This window comes from Calypte anna, chromosome 4A, assembly GCF_003957555.1.
Source record: "Calypte anna isolate BGI_N300 chromosome 4A, bCalAnn1_v1.p, whole genome shotgun sequence".
In the NCBI taxonomy this organism is placed as follows: domain Eukaryota; kingdom Metazoa; phylum Chordata; class Aves; order Apodiformes; family Trochilidae; genus Calypte; species Calypte anna.
The window spans coordinates 32,891,186-32,908,777 of NC_044248.1; the positions used below are offsets into that span (position 1 = coordinate 32,891,186).

A 17,592-nucleotide genomic window follows, 5' to 3' on the forward strand; every position below is an offset into this window, starting at 1 on the left:
ATACACAGTTAAAGCAGAGAAAGTTAGGTAAATATGGTAAGTATATGAATTTATATTGTCTTCAAAACCATCCTCTTTTTTCACTAAATGATGAAGCAAAGTACAAATGAGATGGTTTGTGAAAAACTGCTTGCACATGTGGTATTAAGAGAAATTAATGTTAATTAATCACAGTAAACGTACTTATTGACTAAGACTAGCCTGCTCTTAATGTATACCACTCTGTAGCAAAACGAAAAATTAAATAAATCAAGGAGCAGATTTTGGCTTCAATCTGGGCTGCTTGTTAAGGTCTCCTGTGCAATTGCTGGAGTTATCACAGCTACAGATCTTTTAAATCCTTGCTTTCCATTTATTCTACTTTTAAGCATGCGATAAAAAGAATCTAATTGCATGGAGAGTTTTCCAGATGACTTCAGCACAAGAAAAATCAAAACACAGGAAAAGCAGCAGCAGGGAGAAGCCATGCAAAACTAATTCATAGAGAGCTGCCATATTCACCATGTATTCTGTATGCTGAACTTCCCCTCAGCCTTGGTGGCAGGCTGATGAAAAGATGGAAGTGAAAATGTACCCCTGCAGAAAAATAAGCTGAAAACATTTATGTATAGTTATTCAGCTTTGAAACTTCCATTTTAAAACAAAAAGAATGTGTGGGATGGACTGTAGCAGAAATCTAGGTTATTACATATAATTATAATGTATTTATTTATATAAGGTGTGATCCTTTTACAAAGAAATTCTCCAAGTTGTTATTAAAATATACCTTATTTTATTAATATTTTCATTGAAAGTTAGAGGATCATTGAGGCATTGATCATGAGGTAAAGGAAAATATGTGACATATATGCTACTTTTCCAAACCTTCAGCAGTGATAAAAAAGCAGGAAAAAACTCCATCCTTGTAGCTAAAAAAATATTATTAAATAGAAGTCTCATTCAGTGCTGCTCCCTCAGTTACAAGAGATGCATTTAGAAAGATTTAGCATGTTCCAAACCACGCATCATATCAATTCATGTGCATTAGCTGCTGAACTGCAGCTTCTTGTAGCAATATCAAAGTTGAATGTTAAATCCCACAAAAATAAAAGTAATGCCATCCAGTTTTTTTTTAAACTCTAGTTTTTCCTGTTCTGGATATTTTAGTGCCAGAGTGCCAGGCACAGGCGGAGACAGAAACACCTGCTTGGCTTGAAATGTTTGTAAATTCTATAGAAATCCATTGATTTCTGTGGCAGGCATTTCAAACTGATGCAGAACAAATGGATTAAAATATTACTAAGAATGGAAATCCAAGAAAGGGTTAACAAAGAAAACAGTGCAACCTCTGGCCTCTAAATTGAGCTACAGATTTAGTATTTAAATATAGAGGTAAATGAAATGCATTTTAACCATAACGATTCTCCCACTATTTTTCTCACCAAGTTTGGTGATTTTCTGGGCAATGCCTTCATGTTTTCTTCTCCCTAGGAAAATGCAGATTATTTTTCCATAAAATGAGGGACATGATTTCACCAGTGGACTTGGATTTTCCAAAAGAAAAACTCTTTCTAAAAATATTTTTGTCATCCAAAATAATATGCTTCTATGATACATAACCTGAACTTTTGGCATTGGATGAACCACAGGGTAATCTTCCCAGAGTTATTCTAGACAGATAGAACTGTCCACAGTACTTCAGCTCACAACCTGCAATGATGTTAACATCACAGTATTCTCACCAAAGTCTGAAAGATCAATGCTTTGCTCCAATTCTCAGAGAGCATAGTATTTCTCATATTTTGTGGTATTTACTGTTCTTTATTGTGAGAGAGAGTAAATATTTTGAGAAGAAATACAGACAGAATAAGGAGCAATGAGAAAAAAAAAACAGAAAAAAGAAAAGAATGCCTATACAAGGACATGAGGATTAAAAATTTAATAAGAAAGAAGACAAACATGGGCAATAGAACAAAAAAATTTACAAAGGCACAGACAGTTCTCATACTGATATATTTTTTTTCCTCTACTATGAATCCACTGAAGTATGGTGGGTACTCATGCAAATAATTATTCTGTGATCTGCCAGTATAGAAAATGCTGAACTTGATAATTTCAAGGAGTTTGTCAGCAATATTTTGGGTGAATTTTTTTTTTTTTTTTTTTTTTTTTTTTTTTTTTTGGTAGTTAAGGGTAGTATTTCATCAAATCATAGAATATTTAGGTTGGAAAAGACCTCCAAGATCATCCAGTCCAGCCTTTGACCAACACCATAAGCTAACTACTAAACCATGTCCTTAAGGACCAGGTCCAAACTCCTTTTAAATGCCTCCAGGGACAGTGACTCCACCACTGTCCTGGGCCATTCCAACACCTGACAACCCTCTCAGTGAAAAAATATTTCCTAACATCCTGTCTAAACTTCCCCTTGCACAGCCTCCATCCATTCCTTCTGGTCTTATCACAGTTCTCTAAGGAGCAGAGGCTGTTTCCCTCCTCACTCCAGCCTCCCTTGAAGCGGCTGCAGAGAGTGATGAGGTCTCCTCTCAACTCTTCTTCTCCAGACTGAACACCCCCAGCTCCCTCAGCTGCTCCTCACAGAACTTGTGCTCCAGGACCTTAATGAGCTTTGTTGCCCTTCTCTGGACAATTTGAAGCAACTCTCCCTGTTGCACAGTCAGGGAAGGGGATGTGTTTATCATCCTGATTTAGCTGATTTCTAGTGTCAGTATTTTGCCTCCCTAGTATCTGATGGGAGGTCAGGGTGTGACACACCTTGTTTTGCTGTTTTATGTAATGAAGTCACCCTGTGTGAATAAAGAAGTAAAAATCTTGTAGACTTGAACACTTCATACACTGTTTTCCAGGATTACTTTTTAAACACCATCGATTTGTAAGTTAAAGGGCAGGTGCCCATTGTTACCGATTTCAGATTTTATGGTTTTACATTTTAAAGATACTTAATTTTGCTTTTTAATATGTCTATAAGGAACCTCTTTCCCCTTTCCATCAGGTGTGATGCAGTTAAAGCTGCATCTGAGATCCCAGATAGAAGCCCTACCTACCTGACCTTCCAGTAAGTCAGCATGGAACTGCACTGGTGGTCTCTACCACCAGTAAGTGCAAGGCACCTACATCTTCCTCCCTCTGAGCCAACACAGAAGGTAAGGAACTCTAAGGTCACTCACTTCTTAGTTCAAGGTGTGGCAATTTATGCTTCACTGCTGGGAATCTTTGAGTTTCAGCCCTCAGGCAAAATAAGCAAAGAACACAGTTTGAGGATCTTGCTCTAGAGGCCAGGGCTCCAAGTCAGGGTGTCAGCTGGAGAAGCAGCTTGTGGACCATGACCAGGGGACATCAAGTGCCAGTCATCCTTGAAGGCTGAAATCTAAACTCTGGAGTGGTAGTAAAGGATCTTGGCTGGATTGCCTTTGCTGAGGTAGCAGGGTCATCCCAGAATTACTTTGTTGAGAACCAAAACTAATGGCAAATGTAATTGACAACTATATTGTGTTGGAGCTATCCCACACAAAACAAAGCCCCTTCAACTGTGATTTCCCACCAAAATGTTAAGAAACAACTACACTGTGCTGTTTTCTAAAACTGTAAAATTGGCACTCACCACTGAACATCTTTTTCATTATATTAAGAAACCACGTTCATTTCAAAAAAGGGGCCTGATAACACAATGTCTCCAACTTGCTATGCTGCATTATAGTGCTGTAAACAGTAGCTTCAAGTCAGCACAGAAAATAATTTACCTCTTTCAGAGGTGAAAGTGCAAAGAGACAGCAAACTATCAGAGAAAACCTAAAAACAACCCAAAATTATCTTTGCGCCTTAGCAAGTCCATATGTACTCATTGGAGTACTTCAGATAGGTTTTGAATGTCATTCTGAAAAGAAATGCTTCTCTGACTGGAAAGTTAAATTTATTGTTAAGTGGGTTCATGTTAAAAGCAACCCTATAATAAGTAATAGGTTCCACCTCTGTTTGCCTTTGTGTCCAGAAAGAGGATGCAACACAGGAAGTTCTCTCATTTAGAAGAAATGTATAAAATCCCACAGTGACAATGATGAGAAACCATGTGCATAGCTGGGGCAGAGAGAGGGAATGAGAGGCACGAGTTCCTAGAGGATACAAGAGGAGAAAGAAAGGTAGTATGAAGAATTTCCTGCCAAGATGAAGACAATACTTTTTTTTAAGTCTTTTTTACTTTGGAGCATCCAGAAGCATGATGAATCTTGTAGAGTATGGCATTAAAAAAAAAAACAAAAAGGACTGCTGCACTGTGTAGACTCTTCCTTTACCCGGAGACAGAAGCCTTTGACATTTCTGCTTATAGGTTTAGATGTTCAAAATTCGAAATATTTCTTTTAAATACTTGTATTTAAAGTCCCAACAAGATAAAAGTGCTAATTTTACAAGTATCCTGTGGCAAGGGAGAAATGAAGTTCTCACAGTATCACAAGTATCCGTGCAGAATATTCATGTTGTAAACCTTTGCTCTGGGTTTTCAACTCTGTTTTTAACAGGCATCTAAATCCTGCATTGCCCATAATATCCTAAACTGATGACAGGGTTGCATTCCTAAGTAATGCAGCTCCTTTGCTGAAAGACTGAGTACCAGACCTTATTTTAGCATTAAAGATCTGAATGCATTTATTAATATTTTACTGAAAACTATGAATGTTTTCCATGGTTGTAGAGTAACAGTTTGAAAAGAAAACAGTAAGGATATGTTATAAAATACTCACATAAACTGCCTTTTTTTTGCATACTTAAGCAAGCATTAGATCAGCCATTTACAATCCAATATATTTCAGCAAGTGCAATAACACCTAACTGTATTTTTTTTGACACATAAACCCCATTATATGCTTTTCTGTCACTACTACTTTTATTTCATTTTCTTCTTATTTTTCCCAACTCCAGTTTATGGCTTTGCCACATATAAGTTATAATCCTGTATTCCATCAGTATTCTTTGCTCTTTACCTCTCAAAGCCTATTTTAAAAGATACTTACACCTTGTAACTCCCTTCTATCCATGATTTAAACCTATTTTTGCTTAGAACTTAATACAGCTGGGAAATACAAGTTACCATGAAACTGCATTTAATATATTACATTAATCAACAGTTAAAACCATTTTTGCTATTATTTGCTACTTTCAATCTCTAATCTTCTGAGAGAATAACAATTCAATAACAATGACCACCACTATCATCTCCTGTGTCACAAACTTTGATTAAGCCATGACCTTCTTTGTTATAAAATTTACCACTGTTATAGTCAATGAATTTTCCATGTATAGTTGACTATCATGCTGCAGTCACCCACAGATCTGAAGCATGTGATAAGAAGATTAAGTGCAGAGATGATCTAAGCTGATGCTAATTTTCAGATCAGCTGTAGACTTTCAATGCCACACTACAGTCTCATGAGCCTATCAAAATGCTTTGCAAACCATGCCTAACTCCTGACCAAAAAACTGCTCTCCTTTTTGCAATTTCATTGCCACCACACAACCAAATGTTTTTCATAGAATCATAGAACCGACTGGGTTGGAAGGGACCTCTGGGATCATCAAGTCCAATCCTTGATCCACTACCGCTGCGGTTCCCAGCCCATGGCACTGAGTGCCACATCCAGTCTCTTTTTAAATATCTCCAGGGATGGAGAATCCACTACTTCCCTGGGCAGCCCATTCCAATGTCTGATCACCCTCTCGGTAAAGAAATTCTTTCTAATATCCAACCTAAACCTCCCCTGGCACAACTTGAGACCGTGCCCTCTTGTCTTGCTGAGAGTTGCCTGGGAAAAGAGACCAACCCCCCGCTGGCTCCAACTTCCTTTCAGGGAGTTGAAGAGAGTGATGAGGTCTCCCCTGAGCCTTCTCCAGGCTGAACACCCCCAGCTCCCTCAGCCTCTCCTCACAGAACTTGTGCTGGATCCCTTCACCAGCCTGGTTGCCCTCCTTTGGACCTGCTTCAGGACCTCAATCTCCTTCCTAAACTGAGGAGCCCAGAACTGGACACAGAACTCGAGGTGTGGCCTCACCAGGGCTGAGTACAGGGGCAGAATCCCTTCCCTGGACCTGCTGGCGACACCGTTCCTGATCCAGGCCAGGATGCCATTGGCCTTCTTGGCTACCTGGGCACACTGCTGGCTCATGTTCAGCTTCCTGTCAATCCAAACTCCAAGGTCCCTTTCTGCCACTCTGTGCCCAGCCTGGAGCTCCCCATGGGGTTGTTGTGGCCAAAGTGCAGGACCCGGCACTTGGCCGTGTTAAACCTCATCCCATTGGAATCAGCCCAACTCTCCAGTCTGTCCAGGTCCCTCTGCAGAGCCCTCCTACCTTCCAGCTGATCAACACTTGCCCCACAGCTTACTGTCATCTGCAGATTTGCTGATGATGGACTCAATCCCCTCATCTAAATCATCTATAAAGATATTAAACAGAACTGGGCCCAACACTGATCCCTGGGGGACACCACTGGTTGGCGGCCACCAACTGGATGCAGCACTGTTCAGCACCACTCTCTGGGCCCAGCCCTCCAGCCAGTAGGAAACTGGCTGGATAGGAAATTGTTTCATTGCCTTTTGGCATCCATGTAGGCTACCATCTGCCAGAAAGACTGATACTTGGTCAACGAGTGAAAATTCTTATGGATCCTTTGATTAAGCTGAAATTTAACCTTCTTTCTATTGGGTTCTTCCTTGGGCAAGCTGCTCAGCAGATAAATTGTGCCACTTTTAACTTGCACTCTACTTTTTCTCCATTGATGTTGCTAGGTGTACTAATTCTATATTCTACCTTTCCAGAAGCCCCTCCTAGTTGCAAACAGATAACTATGAATACAGAATTATACAATTACAGGATCATAGAATTATAAAATCAGAGAATTATAGCATCACAGAATTTTCAGGGTTGGAAGGGACCTTTAAGATCACCCAGCTCCAACCTCCCTGCCACAGGCAGAGACACCTCTCACTGGATCAGGTTGCTCAGGGCCCTGTCCAGCCTGGCTTAAAAACTTCCAGGGATGGGGCTTCCACCAGCTCTCTGGGCAACCTGTTCCAGTGTCTCACCACCCTCATGGTGAAGAGCTTCTTCCTAACTTCCAATCTAAATCTACCCTCCCCCAGTTTGAATCCATTCCCCATGTCCTGTCACTATCTGACAACCTTAAAAAGTCCATCCCTGCTTTCTTTTAGGCCTCCTTCAGATACTGGAAGGCTACAATAAGGTCTCCTTGGAGCCTTCTTATTTCCAGAATGAATAACCCCAAATCTCTCAGTCTGTCTTCATGATTTCAGCAAAAAAATTAAAGTTAGATTGATGCATGCTTTCTCCAAAGACATGGAAATTTTGCCATTTTTAGCAGTGCTATATAAAACAGGAACTGCAGTGAGTATTTTAGGCTCCAGGGTGCCTGCAGTCAGGACTTGGGAGCCACACAGCTATTAATATGAGCTGACACCCCTACCCACTAACCAGAAGAGAACAACTTGAGTGTATTGTCTTGTGTTTTCAAATCAGAGAAATAATTGCAAGCAAATGACAAACCCCATTTTTTCCAAGAAACAGACTGGAAATCTTGCAGAGGTTTTCCTCCATTGCAGTCAGCCTTTTACTATTGCTGCTCTGTGTGTGAAGAGTTTATGTATTTGCAGAGAAGGGAAATTATCTTTCCCTGAACAACTTCTATCAGACTCTATCTGTATCAAGTGCCAAATGAAATGCAAGGTTAAAATGAAATTAAACACATATTTATTTTGGCCAGCATTAAAAAGGCAGTCATCACACTCCTGTCTAATACACTATGGAGAAACCTTTTCCTGGAATTTCAAAATTAAAAATGGAGATTTTAGCAGCAACCTACTGTATGTGGCATCACAGAAACTATACGTTTTAATCCACCCTTTGGAATGGGTAACATTCTAGAATTACATCAGGAGGATTCCCAAAAAATCCATTTTCCCTGAGTGATACATTTTTGTTCTGCACACCTAGACTGAGGTAAAGATTCAGTTCATAAATACAAGTTTCTTTCAATTTCCATTTGTGGAAGAGAAAAGAATAAAATTATTTTAGCACATTGCCTTATAGTAAGAAATTTTTACTCATGTTTAAACAATTGGATGAGTTGCACAGGATATTCCCTCCAAGTCTCAAATTCAAATAGCTGTCTAAGGACTAGATTCCACGACATTTGATACAACCTTTGGAACTGTTCCAGCCTCCTCCATGATGATGCACACACTCTGCTTTCTGGATTGCAACCCCCACAATTAAAACTCTCTTCCTTGGCCACTGTGTGGCTGACCTATTTTCTATATGTACTTAGCTGAAACAAACAATAGGCAGAGCCACGTGTAAAGTGGAAGGCATAGCCAAAAAGGCAGACCCAAAAGGGGGTTTCAGACAGCTCCTTTTCCCATAGCCCTATACTGGAATGCAAGTTTGCAGGTATTTTTCTCCTTGCCCTCAAGCAGAGAGAACATGTCCTTGGCACTCAAGCAGGGACAGTTCAGCATTCTGCTCACATTCAGGCAGGTATTCATGTATAGAAGGTACAGAGAGAGGGTCCCATGGACAAAGGACCCTCTCAGAAATAAAGCATAAGGTCCCAACTTGGTTACCATCTAGGCTTAATGTGCTGCCTGTAAGAAATTAACCTACTGGTGCTGACTTGCTTGAGGAGGTGACTTGTTTAAATACTTCCACTGGCAGGGCACCATTCTGTTGGAACAGTTGCTGCTACTATGAATTTGCAAGAAGCAAATCATTGCATAAGTTGGTGTGAAGTAACACAAAGGAATTACTTGAAGGAGTCAGAGCAGTGTAATCAAGAATAATGGCAACCCCACTACTGCTGAGTTCAAACAGCAGGGAGGGTGCACTGAGGGGCTAAGCTACAGAATGGGGCATTTCAATCAAGTGAGAATGTTAGTTAAATGCTCCAAAGTCCAATGGGAAAGCAATAGCATACTCAGCAAGGGCATTGATTCCACTTAACAAAACTACCATATAATGGGAAATATGAATGAAGAACAAGTGGAAGTGAATATCACAAAAAGCTCTGATAGGGTGAGACTGCCCCACAGGATGACAGCCTATGGAAGCCCTAAAACTCAAATTTACTCAGGTTCTGAAGCAATGAACAGGGCTTGGTGAAGCAAAATTAATTACTGGAGAATGTATTTGCTGACTTAGGTCATGTAGCAGCAGAACTGACAGCAGAGAAACCTACACTCCTATGAAAAGGAAGATGTCAGCTTGCATCCACAAAAATAGATAAGCATCCTGGATCAGCTACAGGCCACAAATGAGGAGCCAAAATGACAAAGAAGTACTCACACTGACCCAAGAGCTGCATCACCTGAGTAGGGCAACCAAAAAAGTGGAAGAACAGCATGGTACCAACAGAGGAGCAATCACTACCTGTGTTACAAGTGAGAGGCTTCATAAGAGACATTAAATGGTCTTCTCAGTTGTTTGGTAACAGGTGAATTGGTAAGCAGATAAGCAAATATTGCTGCCTTTGCTAGAAAAAAATAAATGTGTTGCTTACTAATGTCCCAAACATGCTGAAATGAATATTCAATGTCATATGTGAAATTTGGCTTAATTTAAATTTCAAGTGCTAAAAATCTTAATTGCAACACTAAACATATAGATAAATGCAGTGATTTTTAATAAGCCCATGGACAATAAAGATCTGTAAAAAGGAAATAGTACAAAATGTGTGAGGAATTTCAGCAAAATAACTAATGACAGCTCTCCATAGCTCAATTTTTATTTGCTAATAAAATGTGCAAGCTGAAACGTGATTTCTAAATATAATTATGAAAAAAAATCCTTAAAATATGTCCTGTAGTTTCCAAAAACTATTTTAAACCACTTTCTTTTTTTAACTATACTGAACTTTTCGTAAGTAATTAAGTTCAGATAAAAAAGAGGAAACTTGCTACTTGTATACAACACAGACAGAAAATACAGCTAGTACCTCCTAATGCATATTTCCTAGTTGATAATTCAGAATCCTGTATCTGTTTCCTTAGATTACTGGGGTGCTTGATTTTTATTTTTTTAACTAAGATACAGTCTACAATATTTTTTGGCTTAAAATCTCATTTCAGTAAAAAGGAAAATAGCTTTATTTGCTAAAAACTTTACCTACACTTCTTGGATTGCTTATTTTGAGTCTCAGTATTTTTTAAGAATTCCAAGCAGATGGCATTTATCTTCATAATGGCTGGGATATTTTTATCTTTTATTACATGACATAACCAGGTTTTGACTGCAACTAATGTTTTGAGTATTATATTTTATTATAAACTCTTATTTGTGTTTTGATTCCACTATGACATCTGTTTTGACAGAGACTGTCATAGAATTGTGATAGATTTTTTTTTTAAAGAAAGTACAAATCAGAATAAGACAAAATACAAGACTTTAGTACTTACTTTTGTAGACATGACATTAAAAACCAATCTTGACTTCTCATTTTTAACTGTTCATTGAAAACTTAATTGAATAATTTAAGTGAATACTCAGCATGTGAACCAGTGGGATGGAGATGGTGAGCTGTTTTATTGATAATGTCAAAAAAGGGTGAAAAAGCTACTGTTGAACTAAATTCCTCACCTTCTTCTCCAGTTCTTGACTCATGATCTTACACTGTCATGACTTCTAATAGCTACAAGCTACATGATTTCATGGAAAAAAACACAGCCAAGGGATCTCAAAATGTGATTTCCCTCTTTCTCCACCTTTGATTTCCCTGCCTGCTTCAGATCTGCATGATTTCAGCTTTTGTCTCTGAGAATGCAGAGCATAAAGGTTTTTATATATCACCACTACGGTATTCTTCATGCTTCCTTACAGCCCTCTTGTTCATTTCAGTTTTTTGCTATTGGCAAAGCAAAGTGAGCAGTCCCCAGAAGAGCAGAATGTATGGCCATATGTAGTGCCCCAGAGCAACACAATACAACCAAGAAACTCCCTTACAATAGAGAACTTTCCCTGCTTGTATTTGTACAAATTCTCTGGTTGCTTTAATTACTTAGATTCTCTGATCAACTACATAAAATAGTCTGTTACCCTACTTTCTTTCCAGCATGGGCTGTCACCACCTTTTGTTCCTAACCATAGAAAAGCAGTAGATCTGCTGATGTGATTTAAAAGTATATTCTTGCTTGCATCTGCTTTCTGTAGTTTGAAAACAAATAATCACAACTGTTAGGGAGTGGCTCCATTGGGAGTTTTGCCTTAGGAAAAACTGTAAGACTAGACCATTTCCAAAACAGTAAAACACTTTGTTCTATTCATAGAAAGATTAAACTCTTAACACTTGTTATGCTCTGTTACATTTTTCTGTAGCTCTGTATTCTGCGACTTCACAATGGAAAGTCTGAGTAAATAAAAATGTCTTTTTTCCTACTAGTATTTCAGCTATCAAAACTCTTACCATTTCTCTTTAGACTAACCACTATGCAGCACAGTGTGTAACCTGTAGCCCAGTGCATTGCCCAAATACAGCATTACCAAGAATTCATTTAAGTGCAATACTTTAATTTTTAGTAATACCACATCCTTGCTTAGGACTTTTTTCATATCAATTCATCCTCCAGACTTAGAAAGCCACCTCACTACATAAGTGAGAATAAGTGACCAGCTCTGACAACCAAGCCATTTTAGAAGCAGCACTAGGTCAAGCTTAAGAGAGTACAAAAGATGTATAAAAGTACTCCTTGGCATAGAAGAGAAAAACTTCAAGTGATGGATATTTATATAGATGGATGAATTTATAAAGAGACCACTAGGCCTAGGCTTGTAGTGGTTGCTGAACTTTAGCCACAGAAACAACTCTCTGTCCACTTAGAAAATTAATTGCAAGCCTGAAGTTTTGAAAAAACCTACAAAGAAGAGCAAATATAAAAAAAAAAAAAGAAAAAGAAAAGAAAAAACAAACTACCAATCCTAATGAATACAACAGTTTGGGGTTTCATTTGATTTTCCTAGAAAAAGAACTGGAATAAGAAAAGAAAAAAAGAAATCATTAGAGCATCAAGTGTGTGACTTAGTATCAGGTCTGTATCTAGTTCATGAGGTGCAATGCCATAAGTTACTCTGAAAACCAGGTAAGAAACCTTCCCTAAGCCTCATGCAGTCAAAATAGCCTGAATGGGTTTAATTAGCCTGACGGGCACGAGCAGTTAGCAAATTCTTAGAAAGCCTCACAATGCACAAAGGCCGCCGTAGGAGCCCTCCCGGCTGCAGCCCGCGGGCAGCTCCCTCTCCGCTTCCAGCCCCACAGTCGCTACCGATCTCACCCCAGCCCATATTTGGCTCGGGGCGCGCTGCGAAGGGGCTCGGGGGGCTGAGGGGAGGGGGCTCCCCGCCACTTCCCATCCCGCCACTTCCCATCCCGCCCCCCCCCGCATCCCGGGGCTCAGACCGTCGCCGCATGCCCAGGTGAGAGACCCCGCCCTGGCCCCGGCGCTGCCCCGCACCCCGCACTCCGCACCCTGCTCCCCGCGGGCATGGCCATGCGCCCCGTCCCAGCGCTGTCCAGGGTCCCCACCGCGCCCCGAGATCCGCTCCCTCCTCCCGCCCTCCCTTCTCCCTTCCTCACTCACTCACCATGGCGCGACCCGAGCCCGCACAGCCCCGCCGAGCAGCTGAGGGCCAAGACGGTGCTGCAGATCCCTGGCGCCGCAAAGGTGTATTTGGGGAGCGGGCGCGGCGCGGCGTCGGGGGCGCCCGGGCGGGAGGGGCCTCGAAGCGGGCCCAATCAGGGCCAGGGCGGGCGGTTCCGGACCGCTGCGGGGCGGTGGCGGCGGCGGCGGCCCGGGGAAGGCGGTGCTGCCCCCGCTGCCCCTCGGCGGGGCTGGGCCGGGCCGTGGCCGGCAGGGTCGCGCAGAGCCACTGGGTCTGCGCCGGACGGTGGTGCCGGGCTGAGGGGCTGCGGGGAGCAGGTATCGCCCTGTCGCGACGGGGGTGCGTGTTTCCCCGTCTTCGTGCGAGCCCGCACGAATTCAGGTTTCGAGCGCGGTGTCGGGAGCTTCTGTTCGCATCTTCCGCACGAGTGAGGAGCCAGTGTCATCAGGGGTAGCGAGACGCTGTGGTTCCTGGTGCCTTTTCCACACCAAGTACCCCTGCAGGTGCTCTACAGTTTGCAAATCCGTATTTGTCTTATTTGCACTGCTACCACGGCTTTGATTTAATTGTTGCTGGTGGTGTTTGATACAACCTATAATACACACGGTTTTACTGTAGTTTTCTAATGTGTCTGTCTATTGCAACTGAGGAACAAAGGGAGACATTGGCTTCCCATGCCAGGACAGAAAACAAGAATCATTCAAACAACTTTGAAATATTGGAGAGCTGGCTTCAATTTAGAACGTAAATTCATTAAGCACTTTTTTTTTAATAGTTATCCAAGCCTGAAATCATACTCTTACTTCTTGCCTGTCACCACTGAAACAGAATGAAAACTCCACAATTTTTCTATCTTCACAAACACCAAAGCAAGTTCCTAGTATTTTCAATGGGGAAACACTGAACGGTTTCTGGAAGCCCAGAGTAAAAAATGTTTATTTTGTTGGACTCAGACAATTAACAGTGTCTGACCTCACAGTAGGATTAGTTGCCCATTTCGAGTAAGGTGAAAGCAAATGTAAGATTTCACCAAGAAAAACAGTCATTTTAAGCTGAATGATGAGTTGGCTGGAGCACCACATTTACACCTTGAGAGATGAGGGTATCCTTTCTTGTAGCTCAGTGATGGAGCTTAACAAGACAGTGTGGAAGAGAGTTGATATCAACCAAAACAAATACCACCAAGTGGCTTTGAACAGACCAGCTTTACACATGAGAGTGTATCAAAGCTCAGGGTGTGAGTGTTTTGTTGCCTCCTTGACTGTTAGAACTGGGAAACAGTTTTATTAAATACATCTGCTTCACACCATGCTTCATTCCCTGTAGTGTTAAGAGAAACTTCTTTGCTAAAGAACTGATTAATGCCTTCAACTTCAGCTGAAAATAACCCGCTTAAGCCCATTTTGTTGCCATTTCTGAAGTTATTGACAAGCAACATGAAGTTTAATTGAGTGCTAGAAGGCCGAGGACATACCTCACAAAATGACTGTATTAGTAGATAATGTGTAGGTGTGGTCTCTTGCCTCCAGTTGCAAGGCAAGATGCAGTCTCCTTAGTTTGACCTTTCCTGCAAACTACCCTAACTCCTGCTGCTCAGTCTCACTTTTCTTGCCTCAGGGTGAACCAGATATTTCTGTAAAAAAATTTAATTATGGAGAATGAGCCTCAGTAACTGATAGCTCAGTAATGAGTAACTGATATAAATCAATTCCATTCTCAAGTTTCTACCAAAAGGGAGCAGGGAGTGTCTGTTGCACAGAGAATGCCTATTTCAGGATGCACTGTGCAAATTTAGATATGAGAATCACTGCAGTGTAAACCTGTTGTACCCAGTGCCGCAAATTAATACTAAGCAACCACAGTGAATTTGGACATTTGGTGAGTAATGGGATCATCAGCACCCAAAGGTTTCACAGGGTTCTTAAAAAACCACTGTTTATCCCTATCACATCAATTGCTACGAGTATACTCATAATAACCTGCAAATTTGCATCTAAGACAAAATTTTTTGTGAATAAGAGCTTTGCACTGAGTATTTGAAAGAAAAAAAATAATATTTCAAATTCTATTAATTGAATTAGTAATATGAGGCGGTATTCGTTTTATTTCAGCCATTGAAAAGTTAGTTCTCTAAAATCAGATTTCACAAATTTCTTTAATAAAATCTTAAAAATACCTAAAAAGTACCATGAAAAACTTAAGTCACACTCATAAGAGGCTATATCTTCTTCAGTTTCTATTTTAAAATTAAAAGTCTCTTTTTGGCCAATAAAATTTAAAGATTATGTTATATATAATGATGTTAAGGTATATGTATAACCAAATATGAGGGCATCATAATTCAAAGCATAATTAGCACTCCTAAACTGCCATTTACTGGCATCTTCTGTGTTTAAATCAAGTTCTCAAAATCACATATCTTCAAAGAACCACCTCTCAAATTTATCATATCCCCCGTGGCAACTGAAATTTCTGAAAATAATGAAACCTACAGCCCAGAGCTGTGGTGCTGAGCAGCTGATGGCTCAGCTTTGATGCCTTCTGGCAGCAGCATGGTGGGACTGAAGGTGCTGGCAGATCTCAGAACTGCAGAAAGGCTGAGGCTGGAAGGTGCCTCTGGGCTTCAGCTACTCCAGCCCTGCTGCTCATAGCTGGGTCAATCAGAGCGTGATGCTCAGCATGTTCAGCCAGATTTTTAGTATCTACAAGGAGGAAGACTCCACAATCTCTGTAGGCAATGTGTTGCAGTGTTTGACAGCCCTTATGGCAAAAAAGTTTTTCCCATGTTTAAATGGAATTTCCTGTGTTTCAGTTTGTGCTCACAGCCTCCTGTCTTTTCACAAGAGGTCATTGAGAAGGTTCCATCTCCCTATATTTTTCTCTTCCAGCAGGTATTTATACACATGGATAAGGGCTCCCTTAGCCTCCTCTGGTCTAGGCTGAGCAGTCACAGCTCTATCAAACTCTCCTCATGTGTCAGGTGCTGCTGTCCCTTAATTATTTTGGCAACCTTTGCTGGACTTGCTGCAGTCTGCCCATACCTATCCTGTATCAGGGAGTCCAGACCTAGACACATCACTCTGGATGTGTTTCACCAGTGCTGAGTAGAAGGGCAGCATTACCTCTCCCAACCTACTGGCTGTGTTCTTTCTAATACAGGCTATGTAGTATTTACTGCAGGTCAAAAGATATTATTTGCCTTTATCACTGACACTACAAGTAGCATTGTTGCGTCTGTACAGCACTCCCCTTCACCTAGTAGTGTTTGTCTGTAGTCCTGCACTCATTTAGGTTTTCAGCTTCTGAATACAATCTGGTCAATCTGACTCCTCGTGGACTCCTTGGCTCAGTTCACCTCTATCTGAAAACAGAAGCGATGGGGATATGCTGTGTGTATTTTTATCAAGGCACAGGCAAATTTAATTCTTGCCTTAAAAATAACACTTGGCTTTGTAACTTTGATTTTTTTTTTCCATTATGTTCCTTGTTTGCAATTTCAATTTCCGCTCCACTCCATAATTATACATATTCAGCATTGCCATTCAATGAGTTTTTGGAGACATCCATGAGGAATATGTTAGCTTTTCATGCCAGCACAGAGGAGAAGCACATGACACTGTGATGTGACAGTAATCTGATCTATGACACTAGTAATCAAATTAGGTTTTTACAGAGCAACCAATGGCAATTATTTCTGAAGGTGGATGAGAATATGAAAACTGAAAAAAAATATATTGTATCATCATTATCTTTTCAGGAGCCTTCTAAGGTTGATCTAAGTGCCAAAAAGTGTGATGCAAACCAAATAGTTAATTCAAATTTGCACTAGAAATTATTTTTTCTAATGTATTTGAACTGAGATTAACTGTGAATTTTGGATACCTCTGCCACCTGGTTGGTATTCCTTTATTGCTTCACTTGTTTTTGCTCTAAGGAGCTGAAAACACTTCAGAAAACATGACCACGGATGTGCCTGAAGGCACCTACTGAACTTCCCATTAAAATTATATCAAATTTAGAGGATGTTTCAGTGATTTATCCACATCTAGTCCAATTTGCCTCTTTCTGGACAACATTAAATCATCTCAGTTAGAAATTGCTTACCCTTAAGGAACATGCATCTTGCTGTTTGGAAATACACAGCATTTCAAAAGGGTGCCAATATTAGAATGTTTTTCCTTCCCCCTTTGCCACTGAAAGATTCCTTTTCAAATAATACACGTAGAATTCTGTCACCTTTGGGCAGCCAGTTCTGCATGTTTATCAGGAGTAATGCCCACATTTTCACCAAATAAAGTTTTGTACAGAATTTAAAGTCTGCCTTGGAAAAGAGTTTTCTTTCACTGAATGAATAAAAGCACAGGTTCTTCCATAGGCTTCATGAAAGCAACCAGTCCCAGAACACAAGATTTCTGAGGATCAAAGGAGTTTAGTTGCTGTTGCAAATTTTCTTGATAAAGAGCTGTTTCCTGAAGGGCAGGCTAGATTTGCTGTGTGTCCTCGGATGATATGGCTCTGTCTTGTATAGAAAGATGATTTTGTGAAGTTCTTTTGTGGATTTACCATGGAGAGACAGAGAAATGTTACAATGGTTCTAGAAACCACAACAGATGAACAGGATTCTCAGCCTTCCTCTGCATGGGAAGTTACAGGTAGTCTGAGTTCCTGTGGAAACATATTCCTCTAGATGGATTTGCTTTCTGGCCCAACATTCTTATATTCACTCGGAAGATTAAGTTTTAATACATCTTTTTAGACCAGGATGCAGTGATACTTGGCCAGAGGATGAATGTATTTCAGTTTTGAAGACATATTTAGGAAGCTCTCAAATTTAAATGCAAATTCCATCTTGAGTAATTGAAAACTCTTTACATCCTCCTCTAATTTAAATTGTTATGGCATCCTTCCTGTCCTGAGTGAGTTGTTATGAAAGCTTTGTCA

At 40.5% G+C, this 17,592-nt stretch overlaps 1 protein-coding gene across 1 annotated transcript in view; it reads right to left on the reverse strand.

The window, feature by feature from the left end:
• GUCY1A1 (guanylate cyclase 1 soluble subunit alpha 1) overlaps positions 1-12,753 on the reverse strand; it is a 32,904-nt gene extending 20,151 nt beyond the window's left edge. The window contains exon 1 of the mRNA XM_030449691.1: positions 12,634-12,753. The gene's annotated coding sequence lies outside the window, so the exon portion shown is untranslated. The remainder of the gene's footprint in view (positions 1-12,633) is intronic.
• Between the last annotated feature and the right edge of the window lie 4,839 nt (positions 12,754-17,592).